Here is an 8,500-nt window from a genome sequence, read left to right on the forward strand (position 1 = left end):
GTTTGAGTAATGAATAAGGACTCTTTCCTTCTGTTTAAAAGAATATACAACATATTAATCAATCAGGAATATAAAACTGCATCATCATTAAAGATAATATGGGAAGGGGAGCTACAAGTGAATTTGCTGCTACCACAGCAGCTTCTCTCCTTGTGCTCTATTGTATGGAGGAGAAGGAGGCAGATCGACACATGCACCATTGTGCTTGATATGAGAATGATAGCGCCAGCACCCTTTTCCATCCACCTAACCTCTTCCTCTTACATATGTGCAGAAAATTCATCTTCTTATGCAGATTTTCAAACTTCTCTCAGGAACGTGGCTTGGTGAGTGCGTCTGCAATCATTTCTTCCATAGGACAGTACTGTAACTCAACAAGCTCTCCTACTTGCATGTCTCTCAATATGTGGTGCTTCACATCTATGTGTTTAGTTCTTGAGTTGATCTTCTCCATCTGTCCAAGTTTTTGCATCCTTGGTTGTTTTCAAAGAATTGTAAGGGTTTGGGTTCATCTGTCCCAAAGTCTTGAATTAGTTGCTGTATCTGCTTAAATTGTATGCACACTTCCCCCTCTTGTTTTAGACCATCTTGGGGTTTGTCCATCTGCTCACCCAGCTGCAGCCAGATATACATTTTTTGGCACCATTGGGCATCTTTGCCCTTATTTATTAGATTGTATTGGGATATTTTAACTATAGTTTTAATATTTTTATTCTGTTTTTATCGTATGTGGTGTTCTTGAGAGTTGCCCTGAGCCTGGCCTTTGACTGGGGTGGGTAGGGTAGACAGACAGACAGACAGACAGATAGATATTCAGCTTCAGTTGATGACACAGCTATAGATTCTTGCTTCCTACTTCTTCAGCTGATGACTCCTCTGCCATAGAAGAATACTTTAGTTTCAGAACTGCAGTCCCATTCAGGTATTTCACAAGTCTTTTGACTGCATTCCAGTCCCTTTTGCTCACCGATTCTATCTTTCTGCATAACATGCCCATAGCTGCTGTGGTGTCAGGATGTGTTACTGTGCTTATGTACAATAATTTTCCAATTGCTTCTCTGTATTGCTTGTTGTCTGGCAGGAGTTCCCTCTTTCCTTGATGTGTTAGATAGTTTCAATAGTTAGATAGCAGTACAACATACATATCAAGAAAGCACAAGTGTATGCTATACATGGATGATACCTATGTTCACTGTCACTTGCGAACAGGGTAAAACCCTCAGCTCTGTGCTCTGCTCTGCTCAATTAAATGTTTCTTCTTCAGTCAAAATTTCAATATTTGTCCTTCTGTTTACTTCCAGAACTGGCATCCATTTTAGTAGTTAAAAAATGGCTAATGAAACATCCATCTCAGAGTTCCTGCTCCTTGAATTCTCAACAATACGGGAACAGCAGATCCTGCACTTATTTTTATTCCTGGCATTGTACCTCGCAACAGTCACAGGGAATCTTCTCATCATCTATGTGGTGGCTTTTGACCCCCACCTGCACACCCCCATGTATTTCTTTCTCATGAACTTGGCCATACAGGACCTTGGCTCCGTTTCAGCCATTATCCCCAAATCCATGGTCAATTCCTTCACGGATACCAGAGACATTTCTTATTCTGGATGTGTAGTTCAAGTTTTCTGTTTTTGTGTTCTTTGTAGGAGCTGATTTTTTCTCCTCACCCTCATGGCATATGACCGGTACGTTGCCATTTGCAATCCCTTACAATACAAAGTGGTGATGAACAAGCAAGCCTGTACCCAAATGGTTGCCAGTGTATGGATCACTGGCTTTCTTTATAGTGTACTGCACACTGGGGGCACCTTTGCTGCGACTTTCTGTTCCAATATTGTCAATCAGTTCTATTGTGAAATCCCACAGTTGCTTAAGATCTCCTGCTCTGACTCATATCTAACTGAAGTTGGAGCTCTTGCAGTCAGCGCAGTTGTGGAGTTTGGTTGCTTTGTCTTCATAATTGTAACGTACGTGCTGATTTTTTCTACAGTGCTGAGAATGCCCTCCATCCAGGGAAGGCAAAAGGCCTTCTCCACTTGCCTCCCACATCTCATGGTTTTCTCTACATTTGTAGTCACAGGGTGGTTCACTTACCTGAGGCCTCCCTCTCAAACACCGTCTGACCTGGATTTGGCATTAACTGTAATCTATATGTTTGTTCCGTCCATGATGAATCCCATTATTTACAGCATGAGGAACAAGGATATCAAGTTTGCTCTGTCAAAACTGTGTGCTCAGTTGTGCTCAACTGAGAAAACCTTGCCTAGTTTTTGTGTCTATGTCTGAATGTTGTGTGCCTGTTAAATTACTCTCTTCTATATGGGAAATTTTTTTTTCAGTTGGGCCTACAGCTGTGGTAGACGTGAAATCTGGTTCCCTTACACTAGACACCAGTAAACATCCAAGTATCAGGATATTTTAGACCATTTAACCCCTATGCCTTCTTTCTGCCTAACTGCATCCTCATAAATGTTTCCCAGAGAAGTCAGTGGTAACTTTTGAATTTTGTAGGGAATAAGAAAGGCTGTAGTATATGACAACTTATATATTTTTAAAAGTATTTGTTTTGTTTTGTTTGAAGCCAGTATGATGTAGAGATTCAAATTCCCACTTTCACAAAGCTTACTGGGTGATCTTGGGTCAGTCACTCTCGCTTACGGCCAAACTAGACTGTACATGCGACCTTGGGGATGCCTGCCATTTTGAAGCAATGTTTGCCACCAGGAACCCCTTTAAACTACACTATGGTAGGGCAAGTCTGTCGGCATCACCATGGTATGAGGTAAGGTTGCCAACATTGGTTTGGAATTCCTGGAGATTTGGGGTGGGGGGCCGGGGAGGGTAGAGTTTGAGGAAAGGAGAGAGCTCAGCAGTGATGTGATAGCGTACATCCCCCACTCTGAAGATACCATTTTCTCCAGAGGAACTGCTCTCTGTAATCTTGAGATCAGTTGGAATTCCAGGAGAACGCCAGCCCCTACCTAGAGGTTGGAAACCCTAGCATGGGAAGGAGGGGCTCTGTGCCTGTAACATGGAAATGCCTGTATCATTTGGTTGGCCTAAAGCTAAACCTGCAACAGAGGGTTGATATGAACCTTAACTGGAGGAGGGAAGAATGATTTTATCCACCCTGAGCTCCTTGGACAAAGGGCAGAACAAAAATGTACTAAAATAAATAAATAAAATAAGCCACCTTGTAGCCTCTCATAAACAGAGTTTGGCAAGGAACTTAAGGGGGGTAATATATAGCAACTTACTCTAATTTTCAGCTCCAGCCCATCTCACCTAAATGGGATGTTTGCTTGCTTGCTAGGAGGCAATCTTTAGAAGGATGCTGATGTCCTCCCCCACCCCCACCTAGGCTGACAATGGCCCCAAATTATCCTGAGAGCTTCATGACAGTGTGGGTATTTGAACTAGGGAAGCCAACCTCCAGGTACTAGCTGGAGATCTCCTACTATTACAACTGATCTCCAGCTGACAGAGGTTGGTTCACTGGGAGAAAATGGCCACTTTGGCAACTGGAATCTATGTCTTTGAAGTCCCTCCCCTCCCCAATCCCCACCCTCTTCAGGCTCTGCCCCAAAAATATCCAGGTATTTCCCAACTCGGAGCTGGCAACCCTAATTGAACCCAGATCTCATAGGTCCTAGTTTAACACTCTTACCATTATGCTTGCTGTACCCATGCTAGCCTGATCTTGTCAGATCCCGGAAGCTAAACAGGGTTGGTCCTGGTTAGTACTTGGGTGGGAGACCACCAAGGAATCCAAAGGTGGCTATGCAGGAGAAGGCACTGGCAAACCACCTCTGTTAATCTCTTGCCTTGAAAACCCTACTGGGGCTGCCAAAGATCAGCTGCGATTTGATGGCACTTTACACACACACACACATACTATATTGCCTCCTGGCTGGGCATTACTTTTCAAATCCCCTTTCAGTGTGCCCCACCTTCCACGATCTTCTCTCAGCTCCATTCCCAGTGGCCCCTTCCTATGCTGCAGTTATAGGCAGCCTCTTAGACATTCATTCGTTGTATGAGGGTTAGAATGTAATGTAGGGGTGAGAGTGTAATGTAATTTAATCTTTGAGGAGCTTACGGGTGACTGATGTGCACTGGGGGACAAACTCTGCTAAGTATCCACAGTCACACAACTTCCTGACCTACCTGGCCGACAATTTCCTTTTTCAAATGGTAAAGGAAGCTATGAGGGACTTGTCCATACTGAGGGTTGCCAGCTCCAGGTTGGGAAATAATTTAGTTGGAGTCTTTGGGGCGGCCACCTGTCCGCGCCCGATCCGCAGCCAACTGCAGTTCTTTATCCCTTGCGGCTTGAGCCTCGGCTTCCGCCTTAGCCGCTTCAGCAGCTTCCCTATCCGCGAGAGCTTTTGCGCTTTCAAGTCTCAGAGCGGTAAAAGTTCCGTTTCCAGGAGCGTGAGTAGGGGGTCGGGAAATAATTTAGTTGGAAGGAGTGGACTGTGCAATGTCGCTTAATGCTAGCACAGGCCTTGGATCAACTAGGGAGGGCAGTAGAGAGTTAGTTAGTATAGGGGTAGATAGGACCTTTTTTCCTTTTAACCACTCCCACTGCTGTCCCTTTGTTACCCAGAATGCTACTCTTAGGGGTTTCCTCTTCCTTCCAGTTCCTTTCTTCTCTCTCCCTTTTGTCCACCATGAGGCCTGGACATGTGCTCTACAATCTCTCTCCATCTTAGCTTAGTTAGTTTGTTAGAAGCCTTTACTCTGTCTTTCCTGTCCAGTATGGAGTTCACCTACAATAAAGAACTTCTATGTATTTTCTAAAGTTATAAGCCTGAGTGTGAACTTATTCCTCACGCAGCCAAACTATAGACTTCTGCTGTGCACAGACTCAGCTCTGCTTTCAGCTTATGTAGCCCAGACAAAAAAGTTAATCTGCTAGCTGAGTGGATAACAAAAAGGAGTGCTGCTGAAGTAGGAGGAAAATTTCCTAAGTACAATAAGGCTTAGAACAGTTTAGAAAGGCAGAAACGAGCAATGGCTACGTCTGTAGATAAGATGCACCAACTCATGATGCTGAAACCAGGAAGCTATGCTATATGGCGAATGCACTTGGAGATTGCGTTCCGGAAAGATGGGCTAATGGATGTGATTACCAAAGCACCCCCTGCTCCTGATGCTGAAGGACGAGATGCATGGCTTTAAAAGGATGCAGATGCCCAAAGCCTCATTTCCAGGTCTGTGCCTGATACTTATCTAATGCTTTTGGTGGGAGTAACAACTGCAAAAGAAATGTGGGAAAATCTAAAGGCTATGCACCAGCGTTCAGGGTGGCCAATCCTTCTTGCCTTAAAACGCAAGCTACTCACACTTCGTTACCAAGAAGGACAGGACTTTGATTTGCATGTGAATCAGCTCACTAGTCTCTTGAATGAGCTTCAGGATGCAGGAGAAACTATCTCAGAGAGAGATCGTTACATTTACCTGTTTATCAGTTTGCCAGAAAGTTTTGGCCCCATCATTAATGCTCTGGAAGGAAAAGATGGATTAACATATCAGGATGCCCTCACAAGGGTGCAGACAGAACTGGCTAGACGTGCCATACTTAAGGATGATGATAAAATAGAGAATGCATATAAAGTTACCTCCAGAAGGGGAGGTGCATGCAAATTTTCTGGACGGTCTGAGAATAAGAGAACCAGTCAGTTTGCCAAGACAACCAGACCAAAATGGGAGGAGGGAAATGATCCCCAAACACAGCCCCCTAGGCAAGACAAAGTGAAGCGATGCTTCCTCTGTGGGAAGGCAGGACACTTTAGGAATGCCTGTCCTCAAGGTGAAAGAGGGAACCAATTTTACAGAGGCCACAATAACTCCCAACGTAATTATAAAGTTGTTCAGACTAATGGCAAGACCACTTTCATACTTGATTCAGGGGCTACCTGTCACAAAGCCAACTCCAAGGACTTCTTTACTGAACTGAAGCAAGTTCCGTCTGAGAAAGTCTGTCTGGGAAATGATCAAGAGATGATTTCTTGCCACAAGGGTGATGGTGTAATGCACTGTAAACTGCCCCAGGGTCAGACCAAAGAATTTCTGTTGAAAGATGTGCTTTTTCTGGGAGATTTCAATGCTAATCTTATATCTATCCCAAAACTTGCTGAAGAAGGATATGAAATGAGAATCAAACATGCACAATGTATGATTTATCTAGATGGTGAATTGTGTGCAGTAACAACTATACATGATGGACTTTATAACTTGGAAGAGCCCACAGAAAAGGTTAACTGCACAAGGGTATGCACCTCCAAGGACTGTGTCCATCTGTGGCACCGGAGATTTGCACATCGCGATTATAATGTGATCCTAGAGCTGGAGAAGCAAGGTTTGGCCACTGGCATTGATCTCAAAAGCTGCAATGTTTCTAATGACTGTGTCTGTTGTATTCAATCAAAGGCTACCAGGCCGTGTTTTCCCAAACAAAGTGAGAGGAAGACCAGAAAACCTCTAGAGCTAATTCACAGTGACATCTGTGGACCCTTACCCACGCAGACTATAGGTCATTTCAGATATTTTCTGACTTTCATTGATGATTATTCACATTATTCAGTAACCTATCTGCTTAGTCAAAAATCACAGGTGCTGGACAAGCTGAAGGAATACACTGCAATGGTGAGCAACAAGTTTGGGCGACAACCCCAGATCCTGCGAACAGGCAACGGTACAGAATACACAGCTACAGCTACCCAGCAGTACCTGAGGGAACGGGGCATTGAGCACCAAACAAGTGTTGTTTACACTCCCCAGCAAAATGGAGTTGCCGAAAGGAAGAATAGAACTCTTCCTGATGCGGTAAGATGTATGCTGCATGACGCACACCTCCCCAACCACTTCTGGGGAGAGGTTGTAATGCCTCCACATACATTCAGAATAGGTTACCTACAAAGGCCACACATGCCACACCGTATGAACTCTGGCATGGGTGAAAGCCTAGTGTACAGCACCTTAGAGTGTTTGGCTGCAAGGCTTACGCTTACATCCCGAAGGAGAAAAGGACAAAACTAGATGACAGAGCTTCAGAAGGAATTATGGTAGGCTACTCTGCCAAATGTAAAGGCTACAGAATTATGGACCCACATACACACAAGATCTGCATCAGCACGGCTGTCTATTTCGATGAGCGTGAGAAACCTCCACATCCAGAGGGGGACTATGTTGAAGCAAACAGCCAGCTACGGTATCCCAATGCGAGCTGCCTGAAGGAAGAGAAACCAGATCCAGAGATGATCTTGGTCGATCAAACGAAGTCTAGCACTCCATTCATGATGCCTGACGCAGAGAAGCAAGCCTGCAAAAAGACTGCCCTACCTCGCAAGGTCAGTGCAAGTGAACGAACCAAAAACATGGAAGGAACTAGGCAAGATGCCTGCAGATGAAGCAGAGAAATGGAAACAGGCAGCACAAGAGGAGCTGGAGGCTCTATACAAAAACAAGACATGGACACTTACAGAACCACCTCCTGACAAGAACATTGTGGGATGCAAATGGGTTTTTAAGATAAAACAAGAGGCAGAGGGAGAAATCCAGCATTATAAAGCAAGACTGGTGGCAAAAGGATACTCTCAAACATTTGGAGAAGATTTTGATGAAACATTTGCTCCTGTAGCCAAGCACACAGCCATAAGGATACTTCTGAGTGTAGCAGCCAGCAAGGGTATGCAAGTCGAGCATCTAGATGTGAAGACTGCCTTCTTACATGGAGAGCTGGAAGAATACATCTATATGGAACAACCCCCTGGATTCCTGGAACCAGGTAAAGAGGGACTTGTGTGCAAACTGCAAAGAGTCTCTATGGGGTCAAACAGGCTGCTCGTGCATGGAATGAGAAACTTAACCACATGCTTACACAACAAGGATTCAAGCAAAGTGAAGCTGAGCCCTGCCTTTACACCAGAGTCAGAGATGGAAGATGGACCTACATCCTAACTTATGACCTAATACTGGCATATGAGAATCCAGAGGACTGTGAAAAGGTGGTACAGGATCTCAATCATCAAGTAGAGGTAAAGCAACTGGGCCATGTGACACACTACCTCGGGATCCAGATAGAGAGATTAGATGATGGAAGTTATCTCCTGAACCAAAGACAAAAGATACAAGAGCTTCTGAGATAATTGGGCATGGAAGGCACCAAACCTGCACCCACGCCTATGGAAGAAAGTTACATAAAGCAAAGAGATGACACAGAACCTTTGCCAAAAACCAACAAGTATTGTGAAACTATTGGAAAGCTGCTATACATTAGCACAGTTACTAGGCCCGACATATCACAGGCAGTGTGTAGGTTATGCAGAAACACTCAGTCACCCACTAGAAAGGATTGGAATGCAGTTAAGAGACTTAAAGTACTTGATGGGGACTGCACACCTCAAACTCAAACTACCCACTGTAGGAAATCCCAGGATGGTGGGATATGTAGATGCAGACTGGGCCGGAGATGTCACTGACAGAGAGTCCA

The 8,500-nt window shown here is 44.5% G+C and overlaps 1 pseudogene; it reads left to right on the top strand.

Annotated features, from left to right (window-relative positions):
• Positions 1–1,314: 1,314 nt before the first annotated feature.
• LOC130490631 (olfactory receptor 14A16-like) lies at positions 1,315–2,289 on the top strand (annotated as a pseudogene).
• The last annotated feature ends 6,211 nt before the right edge of the window (positions 2,290–8,500 follow it).

This window comes from Euleptes europaea, chromosome 18 (assembly GCF_029931775.1).
Source record: "Euleptes europaea isolate rEulEur1 chromosome 18, rEulEur1.hap1, whole genome shotgun sequence".
Lineage (NCBI taxonomy): Eukaryota > Metazoa > Chordata > Lepidosauria > Squamata > Sphaerodactylidae > Euleptes > Euleptes europaea.